We start from the raw sequence: 15,535 nt of genomic DNA, 5'->3' as shown, positions 1-15,535 counted from the left end.
ACTGTACTTTTTTTTCCTAGAAGATTAAAGCAGTAGAAAAAAACGGGAGGTTTAAGTCAACAACCTTCTGGATACAAGTTTGCATCCTTAACCGCGACAGGACCTGCTGTAGCAGGACGCGTCCATCCACCCTTTGTACACTAGAGGCCGCTGTCTAACAGCGCCGGTGTGTGCAGGGGGGGAGCGGTCTGCGCAGGCGCCGATCACGCGACCTCGGATAGCAGCGATTGGCAGGTTGCTTCCGGGACGTCACCGACAGAAAGGGGGCGCTGTCGGTCAGACGTAATGGTGCACGCAGTGGGTTGTTGAAGCGATGTCACAGTGAGGCGGAGGAGGAGGAGACGCAGCTCGGTTCTCTGTGCTGTAACGCTGACCGCCACCATTCGCTTTGCTCCGGCTCTGCGTGCGGAAGACGAAAGTTTACACGGAGTCCTTTTTGGGGAGGGCAGCCTCGTGTCCCCAGGAGGCCATGTCCGGAGGGTTTTATTCGCCATTCGCTTGACCGAGCGGTGAACGAACCAACCGCCCTGAAGCGCTCGGTTCGCGGCGACTGTGTGACGACGGCATCCGGCCTCCGGCCTCGGGGAAGAGCGGGGACTCGGCGGACGGGACGCGTCGAGCTTCTGGAGAGTCGCGGAGGTGAGAGAGCCGCTGGGTCGCGGGAGACAACGACGTAGCACTGAGTGTGACTGTTACATGATGATGTGACGAATACGCGTACGGCGTAACACACAGCGTTCCGTTCGTGGTTGTGACAAAATGTAACTTAAGCGAACAATGTGACAAAACGGCACCGCGGTTACCCGACACAGAGTGTGTGACACGGTTTAATATTGTAATTTAACGTAGCCAACACATGTGTGTGGGAAAGAAGAGCTCGCACCGCTCAGTCTACGACGTGGTTTCATTTTTTATAACGAGGGGATATCCTGCCTGCTCCTGCTCCTGCTGCTGCTGCTGTGAAACACGCTGATTAAACAGACACACCGACACGTCATTCAGTGAGTATGAGACTCTCTCTGCGCTGCGGTGAATTTTTTGCAAAAAAACCCGTTTTTGTTTTTATTGATGAATCAGTTTCGACGATGCGGTGCGTGCGTGCCTAGGGTGTTTACTGTACCTTTGCCAGTGTAAAAATGGGTAGGTACACAGACAGTGGGAGCGCAGTGAGTGAGTGCGGCACCGGTACCGAATCATGATGGTACGGTAACAGTCCGCCTGCTGTTCTCCCTCGTGCACCGTTATGGAATGACTGACACACACACACACACTCTGCTGAATGGACTTTTTTTAAAGGGTGACGTACTGGCTTGGTTCGCAGCCCTGGGTAGTCGTGGAGTTGAGTTATGTTCTTATGTTTTTTGAGAGAGAGAGTGTTAGTGGTGTGTCTGTGTGTGATTGTGACTGTATGCCTTGGTGCGGAGCGACACAATGACACACTTGGTTGTGTTGTGGCTGAACTGTCACGCCACGGTATGACAGTCAGCGATGACAGTGGACTGTTACGGAATGACACACTCGGCTGTGCACTGGACGTGGAGACTGTTGCTTAGGGAATGTATTAACTGTAACGGAGTGATGGTGTGTGAATTCGCACCCGGTTCGGTTGTAGTGCGACTGTGTTGACTGTTACTGTGTAACAACCCCGGTTGTGCCGTGAGCGTATGGACTGTTACGGAGTGACATGCACATGGACCATGGTGCGTGGATTCGCGCTCGGTTGTTGTAGGAAAGGAAATGGCACGCTAGTCCTGCCAGTTTTACTGTTTAAAGTGCAAGATTTGGCTGCGCTGAAGGGATTTTGACTGCCTAAACAGTCCCCTGTTTTAAAATAAAACAAAACAATGTCTTTCGCATAGAAATGTCAGGCCTCATGGATCATGTAACCTTGCAACAATATTGGCACAATGACTGGAAACAGATTGCAGCAAGAAATATTATCCTATTAAGTTTTCTTTTTTTTTTTTTTTTTTCCCCCTCCTCCCCCAAATGTGATATTTTCTCTAATGGTTTCTCTCAAAATTCCTGTTGTATTTATTAAGTAAAATATTGCACTCCTTTGACATTCATAGTCCTCATCTATATGTTATAGTCATACAGTAGACAAACTCGGCTGTTATTATTCGGTTATAAGGTTCCTGGTTATACATTGACTATTATAAAAAAATGAAAGTCTGAGTGTTGGATTACTACCGGAGACTGTTATGCGGTGTTGTTGTGTATTCAGTGTTTAAAATTAACCAAGGTAATATGTTTCTTTATTCTATATTCCTCCCTAATGCCTAAGTACACACTGCTTTGTTCATTTAGCTGATGCTGTAATACAGAATACGAAACACACACGGCACACGGGCCAGTTTTCTCACCAGTGCGCTTTCTGACAAGCCGCTACTCCTCAGGGATGGGTTGATGATCGGCGTGAGCAGCGCCCCTTATCTCCCGGTATCCATAACGGAAGGGTGTTGGATCAGTGTCATAAGTGGGAGGCCGGTGCTCCTCAGAGACGTGCCTCGGATCAGCGAGAGCAGCATCCCTTATCTGCTGGGGTCCCGAAGGGCCGTGTGTGGGATCAGCTTTGCACACAAAATCTGGCTGCCCTTGGGGGTCAGTCGCCTCCCTGCCGCTCCTGACAAACCGGCGTGGCCATTGAGAAGTGGCCGCCTTTGATCTCTGTGATACTGGCGATTTCGCCAACAGTGCTGTTAGGTCCTGGGTGTCCCTGTGTCAGATTGCCAGAGGGAGGGGCAGGTGTGGATTAGATCTGTAAAGCTTTTGGGTGACAGTGCCCCTCCCCCCACTTCTTAGCAGGGCTGCACGGTTCTTAACCGTGCAAGAAAACAGCAGGTTCCTTTCAGGAATCGAATGCACTCATCCTTCGTGCGATGCGGTTAATTCGTTCCATGAGATCACCTCATTAGGCAAATTGCTCTTGTGAGGGGGTCAAATTACCATTATTTCTTATGGGGGGAAAAAAACAATTGGTTTTTGCACTAAAATATTACCTTAAATTCATTAAAATAAGAATAAAACCATTTTCTTCCATGGCAGTGGTACACCAACATATTTAAAATAACAAAACATGCAATATTATGGGCAGCAGGTGCCGTAGTAGTTAGAGCTTGGACTTAAAGACTAATTTTAAAATTTGATTCAGCTCTATTATTGTTGATCAAGACACTTACCCTGAATTCCTCCAGTAAAAATTACCTTGTGGTATAAATGTGTGAATAGCTTAACCCTGAAAGTTGTTGTGGAGAAAATCAAGTAAATAATAGTATTGAATCAGTTTTTTTTAATGGTTTAGATTTACTGTAATCGATGGCTTTCATTGGTCAGTGTGACCTAAGTAGGAAGTATTTACAGTAGTTGGGTTTTTTAGGGAAGAAGTGTGACTTAATAAATCGATGAAATGTGTCTCCATCCAGGGCCTCTATGAAAGGAGAGGAGTCCAGCCACCACCATTCGAACCCTACTTGTACGCGTGTGCTCGTTGTATCCATGGTAACAGTGGAGTTAATACACTCAATTTAGCTACACAGATTTAGCAAACTGACACTGCTGAGAGACAAAAACTTTTTGGTTTTGAGACCAAATGTGTGTCTCTGTCTCAAAACATCTGATACAAGCCTTGGTACAGAATGAAATGTCTCTTGTGGAGATAAAATGACCCATAACTGGCAAAAATGTGCTTGTCTTGGACAGATAAGCCTGTTATATGAAAAAAGAAATGCATTTCACACAAGCGCCCTGTCAGTAGAACTGGGTTCGAAAGTGGGCCACTGAAACAATGTGTTCCCATGTCTTTGTGTCGGTGTTGAGTCGCAGGTCCCACTGCTACACTAGCTGCTCTTTGCATTTCACATTTATATTTCTTAATTGATAGGCACCAAACTCTTGATGTTAGTGTTCGCACAAAGACGTCTTGGCTAAGCCTCATTAAAAAGCATGTACTTAGTGTGACCCAAATCCCATTTTATCACGCTTTCGACACCCTGTAGGTAGCGCTGAGCCGAGATGTGGGTTGCTGCGGCGTTCCCTGCCGGGGGGTCCGGGGGCGGCTTCTGTTTGCAGCGCCCTTGGAAGACGGTGCTGATTCTGTGTGCCCTCTGTTGTTTCCCCTAAAGTCTGCCCTTCCCTCTTCTTCTTCTGCATCTTTTTTTTTTTTTTTTTAATTTTTATTTAAAAAAAAACCCCACCACCCCTACTTCTCCCAGGAGAAGGGGGAATTACCCCCACTGAATGTGACGGCTTTGTCTGCGTCGTCTTTTTGATGTAAATGAAGGGGGGAGATTTCCAGAAGGATCCTTTGGCTCAGTCTTGTTCAGAGGGGGTGTGCGAGTGGGGGGAGGCGACATGGGGAAATGCAGGCATAGTCGGCATCGACGTTGGCACCCCTACCACACGGGGTCAAGCGCAGGGATGCTGCGTGTGTAGGCTGGTATCGTCTGGGCATGAAGCAGGTCTCCTTCCTCTCTGCTGTTGCCGAGGACTTGTGGCCCTTGCGGTACGGCTCACACAATGGCGTCCCGCAGTCCGACGATGGTATCGGGTCGGTCATATGTACGGTCCGCTTAGGAGCGGAGCGGGATTGGCCCTGGTGCTGTTGGGGGGGCTTATCTCCCTCGCGCAAGCTCCAGTGTGAGCTGGCAGCTGTGGCGTTGCTTGGTTTGGCACCGAGGTGCCTAGGGAGCGATGCGAACCAGGCTGCGGCAGTTCAGTCACCGTGTCAGTGGGTCCCCTCGAGTTCGAGCAGGTCAAGGGCAGCCGTCAGGATGCTAGTATCACGTTTCTCACGCAGACAGCTGCCAGGTCCTCCACCCTCTGACTCTGCCTATACATAGACTCCTTACGCTTGTTCCCGTTTTTAATTCCTATTAACAAATTTGCTCAGATTCTCGTCTCTAAAAATGGCTTCTAGTGCTGTTGCCATTGACAACCTGCCTTGGGGAGCAGGAATAGCCTCTGTGTCTCACGCCTCCTTATTGCAGAGACATGATTGCAGACTGTTGTTGTGTATAATATCCTCCTGGTTATATTTGTGCTATCAAGACGTAGCGGTAGTGTCGAGGGCAGAAGGGAAGCGTACGCTCTGAAAGTGCCGCAGGATGATGTGGAACAAACATCACTGTTAAGGTGTCTTCTGAGCAGGAGTTGCGATGCGTTAAAAGCCCTTGCTATATTGTAATGTTTAAGTTCAGGGCTCAACGTTAATTTTTTGTAAGTTTTGTAAGTTTTTGCTTGACTGTCCACAGCTCAGATAGATTTACATTCTAACTGTCCTAGTTTGGCATGTATTGGAAAAGGTTTTTTTTTTTTTTTTTTTGGGCTTTTTTCCTCAAAGCAATGTACAAAACTACCAACACTGATTTATACATTTATTTTGCAAGGAATGAAACAGGTGTGGCTCTGGTTACATTTTGGCCCTTTGAGCATACTTGGGTGTGTCAAGCCATCGACGGGCCCGTCGATTGGTCTAAGAGGAGTCACTGGTCATCATCGTTGGGAAGTGGACGGGTGGCTTCCTGCAGTGTTCCATCACCAGTAGATGGGGGAGACTGGTTCTCCCCATTCGCTAAATGTACTTTGTGTTGGGAACATGACTATTGGGTGCATGCTTTATAAGTGTAAACGGTCTGTCTCACCAGGTTGAACCTTTTCCTCCGGATGGCCTGATGCATCTGGAAGAAGCCGTGTTGTTTTCTTTCGGCAGAAGAGAAAAGCTTGGCCCAAGGAGCACATGCGCTATTTTTCATGGCACAGCTGTAGTGGAAGTGTTTCTGCTTACTGTCAGTCAAGTGCCTCTGCGTTATGGGCAAGCTGGACAAATGTGTGTGTGTGTGTGTGTGTGTGTGTTTTCGCTCAGCTGCGCCCTTATTGTGCTCCTGTGTCTTTCAGGCTCTTTTAATTTGACGTGTCATCTGTAGAACTTGCTGGCTTTCATTTGTAATTGCTAAAGATTTAACCATCTCATAGGCAGCGTTGCTGTGCTATAATGATTACGTGAATAAATGGCTCCTCTTTATCCTCCTGCTGGATGGACTCTGGCGATCTGCAGTACGTTGGGTACCAGTATCAACTGCCAGGCATTATCAGCTCATCCAAGCAGTGAATCATAATCTGTCTCTTGCATTAAGTCCATCTGGCCTTGAACTCATCTCTTGGAACAGTCGGTTCACCTTCGCTTTGGGTCTCACTTCTGCCTCCATTGTGGTGGAATGGCTCTGTCCCTCGCAGCTGCTGAGTCCTTGTGAACATTCGGGCTGGCTCTTAAACTCATCTTTGACCCATTTTCCCTCTGGGCTTCTGACACCTTCATAAGTGAGTCCTTCACCACCTGCTACTTCTTACCCACCTATTTTACAATTCATATGTAATTTCTATTGCAGTCTACTGGGAAACTGTGTGCGCACTATGACAACAGCTGTATCATACAATAACAGCTGTGATTCAGTATTTGTGGGAATGTATCTAAGCCTGTGTGAGAAAATACAAAAGAAAGTAAATGTATCGGCAGCAAATAGACTTTAAAGTGCATTCATATTCAGTGTCTTTACAGTTTATGGTTTGCTATTGTCTTTAATAATTACAAAGAGAAGTTTGCCTACTTCAGACCACTTGGCTTATTTGTTGAAGAGACAATACTCTGCTTGTCTGGGAACAGTAAAACAAGAGGGACACACACAGTGTCTTTCACTGCTCTGGTGAGGGCTGCCCTCAGATGAACAAGAGCTGTGGCTCTGCAGGCCTTGTTTTCTCGTGGCCGTGATGGGGCCGCTCATATTGTCTACTCGCCGGACGCTGCATTCCGCAGCCTGGAATCTAGGCCTGGATTATCCGCTCGGGATGGAAATGAAAACAGCGATTGTCCCGCGTTCCACCGAACCAGCACAGAATTTTCTGGGAGGTGGAGCATGGTAATGGCTTTAAGGAATAACCTTGTGTCATTGAAGCGGGCAATTTCCATTTTAGGTGGCTGGCGGAGGTGACTGGGGAAACGGGGTCAGCAAGACGTGTCACCGAGCCACTTGTTGGCCACGGACAGAGACACCTGGAGTAGCTAGTGCTGTATGTAGTGGTCTGGAGGTGGTGGGGCTTATTTGAGGAATGGCAGCTCTGCAGCCCAGCCCCACCACACCCAGCACCTGGTGCCTTTCGTCGTGGCTCACCAACGACCAGGAGCAGAGCCAGGGAATGCTGGGAGCAGCAGCCTATTCCAGGCGCGTGGGGAATGCGGGTGGCATGGAGGGACTTGTCTTTGGCCCATGGTGGCAGGGGATTGTGGGCAATGATGGGGAACATGTCTCCTGGCTTGGCAGTGTCCATTCCAGGTGGCCTTTTCCCCATTCGGATGAGTGATGTCTGTCTGTCTCTTTGGGATCAGTGCTGTCAGGTTTGGACAGGAGTTGCAGGAGAGGATGTTCATGGACATGAGGAGGGAAATCTGTCCAGTGTGTCCATCGTCGCTACGTCTAGTGGTGCTGGGATCTGGAGCCCCGCTGTGCTGTCAGTGATTGCTGATGAGGGATAGACCTCCAGTACCTCCACAGTCCACATCTTCAGAGCACAGGGATTGGTCCAGTCTCTCACTGGGGACGAATGGAACCACTGCTTTACTGGACAAATGGTTTGTGGAGCCTTTGAGGGGTCGACGTGCGGGACCCCTGGCGGGAGTATGTGGAGACCCGGTGCTTCGGCTTGAGCCCGTCTGCCTCTGAAGAGGGTCATTGTGCTCGGTGGAGCTGCAGCCCGGCTGCTCCTTCATCCAAGAGCGCCCACCCCCCCTCGCCATGGGCCAGCTGGACAGGGCCCAGCGTCTGAGTCATGTGGCATTGAGGGTCCAGCAATCCCGCTGCCGCTGTGCCACCCTACCCCTCGGCGCCAGTGCCAGACACGGACCGCCCCCTCCCCAAGCGCCGCTCGCTTACTGCGGTGCGATGCCCCCGGCGGCACAGCAGCGGTGATGTCAGATCGTGTTGGACAGTTCGGTGACAATCAAGCTTTTAAAGACAATGCCAGGCGCACGCTGGCTTGGACCCGCAAGTGTCACCTGCAGTATTGGTGGTGCCGAGCAGTACGGGAGCTCTGCTTAAACAAACGCAAGGTGTTGCTCAGCATGGCGACTCTGTGTATGCGTGTTTTTCTGTGTGTGAGTGCGTGCGCGCGCGCATGCCGTTGGCTTGGCTTGGATCGCTCCGGGCCGGCATTTGGATCCGAGAGCGCGGAAGCGGTAATCCCATCTGCCGGGCCGTGTAACAGGAGCCGGGAGACTGTCGAGGTTCCTCCCCGAGTGTCGGCAGGGGGCGATGAGCCATGTTGAGTGTTTGCGTAGGCCTGGTGTGAAGACACGTCACGAGGGAGGGCTCCGTTTCGCTCCGTGCGGCTGCTGTGCGTGTAAGGCAAAGATATGGTTCCCCTGGGTTTTAAGTGCGCCGTGGACTTCTCCTGGCCTCAACGGTGAATCTTTCTGGAAGCTGAAGCTGCCGCCAGATACACGCACATGCATTTCTGATGCTTTTTCCTCTCGCTGTTATATAACAACGAGGACAATCGATAAAGCCAAATTACTGAGCAAATTACAACGTTACCCTCCTTACACTTTTACCCATTTCTACAGCGGGGCATTTTTTACTGCATCATTTCAAGGTTAATACTTTGACGAAGGTTACTGTGGAAGGAGATGTTCGTTTTATTCACTTTGCACCTTATCAAAATACAAATCCCTGTTCGATACAGACTGCTGGACAATTCATCCCATTAAAACGGGTAAAGTTCCTCATTTCTGTTGTGGAATAACATAACTGTAAGAACAAGGTCTAGGAAGAAAATGCCTCAGCTGGTTGTTTGTATGTCAGAGAGAGAGAGAGAGTCCATGTGTGAAGAGGCAAAGCTGCTCCCTTCAGTATCATTCCTGCTGATGTCACTGTCCACTGCTTTCAAAACAGTGTTTGACAGCTGGTAGCATAGTGGTTCAAGTTGCCACCAGGTTGCAGGTTCGAGTCCCACCTCCGGCTATCATACTCTTGAGCGTGGTACTTACCCTAAATTGCTCCAGTAAGTGTTTTATTTGCTATAGCTGTGAATAAAAAGTAAAAAGCTGTTCTCCACAAGCCCAGTCCTGTTCACCTGTTCTGTGGTACCGGGTCACAGGGTACCGTGGTGGCTGAGGGTTTTTTCTGGTGGAGCGGTTGGAGCTGTGTGATCATGACCCAGCCCGGTAGTTGACGCAGCAGGAGCGTGACACGCTAAATTCATCTCTCTTGCGGTGTTCACAGCTTGTCTCTGGTGTTCACGAGCGCTGATGATCAATAACACAATGAGAAATGCTACCCATGTTAATTGCACCATGAATGAATGGATGGATGAATCAGTCATCATTCGGGGCTCAACTGGAGTTACCCGCTTAAATTGTTTAATTTTAATGTACAGCTCAAAGGGTATCTGCCATCTTGCGATCGAAGCACCTGGGTTCAAATCTCACCTACTGCTGTTGTAGCCCTGAGAATGGTACTTACCCTGAACTGAAAGAGTAAGAATCACCCAGCTATATAAATGGGTAAATCGGTGTCTGTTGCTTAACGCTGTAAGTCTCTGGAGAAGAGCGCAGGTTAAGTGACTGAATGTGAACATAAACGATGGGCAACTGTGCCAGCAGCTCAGTTCTTTTCAGAAGTGGACTGTTCTGTCCCTTTTCTGGCTTTCCTCGCGCTTTAACTCGCCTTTATTTAATTCCTTCTCGTTGTTATGTAATAGATTATGTAAGTAATTGTATCAGTGGTGTATAAATTCGATTTCTTTTTTTTTTTTTTTTTTAACAGCACTTTGTGTTTGTGTAGTCGAGCGGTGGGTTCCACAGTAATGATAGGAGATGTGATATAATAAGATGCTCCCTGGCTCTGTGTCGTGACGGAAAGAAACTTCTGGAGCAACAAGTCGGTGTTTGAGTGGTGGGGGAGGACTTGTTAGTCCGGAATGTCACACCTTGTGTGTCTACCGTGGGTGGGTGGTATCCTTGTGTGGGGCAGCTGATTGCTTAGTGGTTAGACCTGCTGCCTTTTGATCCAAAGGTTGCTGGTTTCACCACCTTCTGCTGTAGTACCCTTGAGCAAAGTACTTTACCGTATAATTGCTTCCCCACATAAAAGAGTAAATAATTCTAAGTAGCTTAACATTGCAAGTTGCTTAGGAGAAACATCAGCAAAATGAATGTGTGCGCTCTGGATCCTGTGCACGTAAAGACAAGGTCCTCTGCGAGCAAATTAAGAGACTCTGAGATCCCGGTGAGATACGGTTGCTAAGGCCTAGCATTGAACATCTCCTTCAGCCAGGTCATGCACGGTGCCCCTGTTGCCCACGCCTGTGAGCTTGGGACACCCCGACCCCCCCTGTGTGTCCTCTCACCAAATTGACCACAGTGCAGTTCAGCAAGGTGGCACCAGCCAATCGGGACACTACTCGGCTATGATTTCACAGGCCAGGAAGGAGATGATTTTGCTGCATAATCACGTGCGCGCGTGTGTGTGTGTGTGCGCGTGTGTGTGTGCGCGTGCGCGTCTTTGGCCTCATGTGTCCACTGTGCAGAATGTGAGGAATGTGAGAAATTCAGCCAGAGAGCCTCCAGGATGTTACTGTACTGTCCTCTGGGGGGACGGATTCCCTGTTGCTCCCTTCCTGTTGGGCAATTTGTGAATCTCAAGCAGGGCAGAGTGAAAAACGCACAACTTCAGTGTAAGACCGCAGTTCCCTGGGCCATTGCAGTAATGACACAAAAACCACCCTCTGTGTGTGTTACGGCTCTTCACTTGATGAACAGAAGCAGAGTTTTACTGCTGGGTAATTTTTACTGTGTCAGTTGAGGGTATGTAACTTGATGAGCGATACTACAGCTGCAGATTCGAACCCATCGCCCTTCGAGCGCAGGGGCAGTTCTAACAGCTACTCTACCTGCTGTCTCTTTCAATCCTGAGGAGAAACGTATTTCACAAAGACGGTACAGCAATGGCAGGAACAAGACTTGAACCGACGACCTTTGGGGTCCAGGACAGCAGGAGATGGGATTCAGACCTGGGTCTTTTAATTGCAAGATGACAGCTCTAACCACTGTGCCACCTGTGTAGCCCCATGGTCGTGTCTGCTGAGAGTGGCCTTTATCTACCTGTAGGGTCCCCGGCAGGAGCTACACGGGTAGATGGGAAGAGGTGAGCGAGGATCTCCACCCAGGGTACCTGCGGCAGGTTTACGAGACCGACTCCTGCATTCTTCATCCGTTCGCTGTGAAATCGGCCGTCTTCATTGAGTGTAGGCGTCATCCTGCGTGGGGCCTGTATGCTTCCTTCCGCTGTAGGGCACCTCTGGCACCAATGACTTGTGCGAATGCAAGAAAAGGTCGGCGCAGCTCCACACGCGGGCTGTGGTTGCAGGGGCGTATGCAAGCTACCTCGCCGTACGACAGGCTCTTTCAAGTCCAACACGCGTGTGCTACGTGTTCGTGTAACTAGTGTTTTTCTGACACCATTATCCAAAGAAACGCGGGCGTCGTACACTGCTGTAAAGTGCCCACAATCATTCGCACACTTGGAGAAATGTAACAGCGATGGACCGGGCTCATCAGTCACCAGCCTACCAGAGCAATGTGTGTTTCCTCTCTGAGAGGAAACCAGAGCATCCACAGGAAACCCACACGAAACATGGGAGAACATGTAACCACTGCATAGACTCAAGGCTCATAGATTCTAACCCACATAGATGCACTGCCCAGGTGCTGCGAGGCACCACTGCTACCTGCTGAGCTCCCGCATCAGAGTCACTGTTGTGTGGGTGGGTCCTGGTTTGAGTCCACCTGCTCTCATAGTTTCGATGTCCATGCAGCAAATCTGTGACACATCGCAGCGGAACAGATCCGCGCTCTTCCACTTGCGATCTGTCACTCCACGCCCCCGTGAGTTTCGGAAGAGCCCTGATTATTGCACCGACCCCTCTGCCGCTCCTCTGGATATCTGTTTCAAACCTGTGCCATCTCTCCAGCTGCGTTGAACAGCTACCTTTTCTCGCCCGTCATTCCCGCTCGGCTCTCTGCAGCATCCGCCCACCTGCTGCCGCTGCTCTGTGCGTCGCCTTGCAGTCTGAAGGGGGGTGTAGCACTCGATGGGAAGGCAAGAAAGAAGAAGATGAGATCAGACCGGCACTTTCCGCCAGGCACCGTCGAATTCCCTGCTTCTAATTGCAGCTGGTTAATAATTCTGTTTGATGACGGGATCCTTGATGCCGCTGTCCGCTCTGACTTATTCATCAGCCCCTAGCGGCCCCCACCCCCCTATCAACTTGTCATTCCAGCTTGAGCTTGGCTCCCACATCCCTCTGAATGTGGCCTATTTGCTCTACTGGGGGGCTGGGGATAGGGCTGGGCTGAAGATCTTCACATCCTCACCCCTCCCGACATCTGTTTCATCTTCGATACTAGACCGGTGCTTCAGTCCTCTATGTATTGAGCCGAGTCTCGAGCTTCAGGGAAGGTGCTGAAGGGCCAGAAGATTGTTGGGACCGTGGCTGTGTGACATGGTGTTTGTATCTCGCATTGAGTGTGCGCAGGCACACGGCGTCTCCATCTCAATATATGTTAGTCTGGGTCGGCACTTCTCCAGAAGGCGCGCCTAAAAATAACCACTCTTGCCGTGCTTCTGTTGGTGCAGAGGGGCGTAATGGGAAGTTCTCTGATGAGACCCCGGTGGCATCCACATCAGCAGGGCTCCTGTCCTGGCCACTCCTTCCTGCTCTGGAGCAGATGGTTTGGGGAGAATCGCCAACACACTGCATCGTCGGTTATGGCTCTCGAAGGATGAAAGACCATGTCTAGCCACTGTGTCTCGGTCAACATTCACAGCTTTCTGAAAATCTTCCTGACCGACATACATAAATCGCTTTATTAATCCTGAAGGCTGCTGCAGCACACTGGAATACATAAATGCTACATTTGGACAAATTCATAACACTATATATTGTATAAGATATAGAAAATGAAGAACATATAAGGAAAAATGATATATTGCAAGGAAAAAAGTAGCACAAGCAGCTCAACGCCATTGGGTCAATAAGAGGTCGGCGGTATGAGACGGACAGCAGCGCCTGGGTGGTGTGTGAGAATGCAGGTTTGATCCCTGCTCAGTCTGTGTGGAGTTTCCATGTTCTCCCTGTGTCTGTGTGGGTTTCCTCTGGGTGCTCTGGTTTCCTTCCGCAGTTCAAAGAGATGCTGTTCAGGTTCCCCCGTAGTGTGTGAGTGACAGAGGGAGTGTGTGTGTGTTTGTTCAACTGATGTATGGGTGAGTGACCCATTGTTAAGTAGTGTATCTAGCAGTGTAAGTCACCACGGTGAATAAGGTGTGTGGGCTGATAACTACATAGTGTTCATTGGAAGTCACTTTGGAGAAAAGTGTCTGAGAAATAAATGTAAGAGGTCAGTCTAATGTCTGTTTACAGGAGTGACCTCAGCTTGTGCTCCTTGGGACAAATTCAGTAGTAGTATTCTAATACCGCAACTGAAATAGCACTTTCATTTACCTTAGTCGGAGGCTGTGATTGCTTGAGACTGATAGGAAGTAGGAAGTATGTAGAGTACTTGGCTTTATTGTGGAAGAACTGTGGTGTTAGATCTTGGGAGAGTGAAAAGTATAGTGCGATTAAATAAATGGCAGTGGACTCAGCTCAGTCGCACCCTGACAGCGAGAGCACGCACAAGACTGAGTCTCATGGTCGCTGGCAGCAGTGACCTCAGGAGGCTCCTTGGAACAACACGTCTGGACCCGTCTGCTGCTGGTTCTCCTCTGTTTGTCCAGTGGTGTGCAAAGTCGCTGTCCACGATGGACGCGTGCGTGCGTGCGAGTCGATGCATGCTTTCCCTGTGGCGTCCTGCCCGGCGGAATAACACAAGGCCGTTTTTGGAAGCTGGGAAAGGGTTGCCAAATGTCCTTGGATTCTTTAAGACACAAAAATGATATTTAGTCTGACTTTATGGCATGAAGCAAAATCTTCTGTGTTTTGCACGTTGGTGTCGGTGTTTGTGGTCATGTTGGGTGAGGTCACGTCTGGCGGGGACCGGCCCACCTGCAGTGGCGTGTTGGGAATCCTGCTCGGCTCGTCGCCGCCACCTCGTTCTCCACTCTCTCGCCGTTTCGCCCTCAACAGGGAATGCTGACCAGGAGGCCTGCGGTCACTTGGTCAGTGGGCGGGGGTGGAGTCCGGCTGCCTCTCTGTGGGGTTAGTGTCTGGGCTGTTCTTCCCGACAACCGCCCATTCATACCAGAGTGCGTCCCCCGGGAGGAAGGTGTGGATTAGGTTGAAAGCAGGCAGTGATGACGTTTCCCTGGAGGTAGAGGAGGGTCATTGGGAGGACTGCTTACCCTACTTTTACATTCGTTTGTTTATCTGACATTTGGTGACTTACCCATTTTTTACAGCAGGACAGTTTCTACTGTATCAGTGCAGGGTAAGTACCTGGGTGCTACAGCAAGGGGTGGGATTCAAACCTGGATCCTTTGAGTCCTCTGTGGTCACTCAGCAAGGAGCCGGCAGCTGTTCTGGATACTGCAAATAGGTCAACGTTGGTCTGGAACATGATAGAAATCTGGAAGTCAGTCAGTCAGTGACACTTTTACAGCGGTTTTATACTGGCCAAAGTGGTTATTGAAGCAGTTCCGGGTTGCTTTTTCAATGAAAAGCAGAGCAGCACCCCCCCTCCCCAGGGTTTGGACATAGTGTTCCTACCACAGCTCCTTAACCACTGAACACACACTCCAGACCCATATAAAGCTGTTTGAAAAATGTGAGAGGCTGCTTACTCTGACCCATTTATACTTAAGGGTAAATTTTACTATATCAATCCAGGGTAAGTGCCTTAAGAGTATTACAGTATGAAGTGGGATTCCAGCCCAGCTCCTTTGGGTGAAAAATGGCAGGTGTGTGTGTGTGTGTGTGTGTGTGTGTGTGTGTGTGTATAAAACAACTGCATTTGTGTGTAACCATAGTGCTGTTTCTAGTTACTATCTCAGGTTGCAGTACTCATAAATCAGCCCTCTGTCTCTTAGTCGTCTCCCTGTAAGCACCATGTTTGCCCACTAATTAGTGGTAATTTATGACAGGATTACACTTCATCCTAAATGCATTAAAGCCCTGCTGAGATATTTATGACGCGGCATTTTGCGTAGCCCCATGAGACGGGTTCGAGCAGCCGGCACGTGGAGACGGAGCGCGCTTTATTGCCGTGGACTGATGCGTATGACCGCTGGACATTTTGACGGCGAGGTGGCAGAGGACCAAACTGGCCGTCCGATCCGAGCGTCGCCCGTGGCTATCGAGTGTCGGAACCTATCAGGGTTGTTTTACTCTTCGGCCCTGTGAACATTTTGCTCAGTTGGTCGAGGTCTGTTCAGTTAGCAGTTCCCCATCTCCTTTATCTCTCTCACGCTGTCTGTCTCTCTCTTCTCTAGATATGTGTTTATCCGTCTTAAATGTCTCTCTTGTCTGTCTGTGTTTTTCTACCTACCCG

The 15,535-nt window shown here is 49.6% G+C and overlaps 1 protein-coding gene across 1 annotated transcript in view; it reads left to right on the top strand.

The window, feature by feature from the left end:
- Positions 1 to 184: 184 nt before the first annotated feature.
- The window catches only part of cdk17 (cyclin dependent kinase 17), a 56,183-nt gene continuing 40,832 nt past the window's right edge, over positions 185 to 15,535 (top strand). Inside the window, exon 1 of the mRNA XM_029252286.1 lies at positions 185 to 639. The gene's annotated coding sequence lies outside the window, so the exon portion shown is untranslated. The remainder of the gene's footprint in view (positions 640 to 15,535) is intronic.

This window comes from Scleropages formosus, chromosome 5 (assembly GCF_900964775.1).
Source record: "Scleropages formosus chromosome 5, fSclFor1.1, whole genome shotgun sequence".
Classification (NCBI taxonomy): Eukaryota; Metazoa; Chordata; class Actinopteri; order Osteoglossiformes; family Osteoglossidae; genus Scleropages; species Scleropages formosus.
This window is presented reverse-complemented; position numbering and strand designations above follow the sequence as displayed.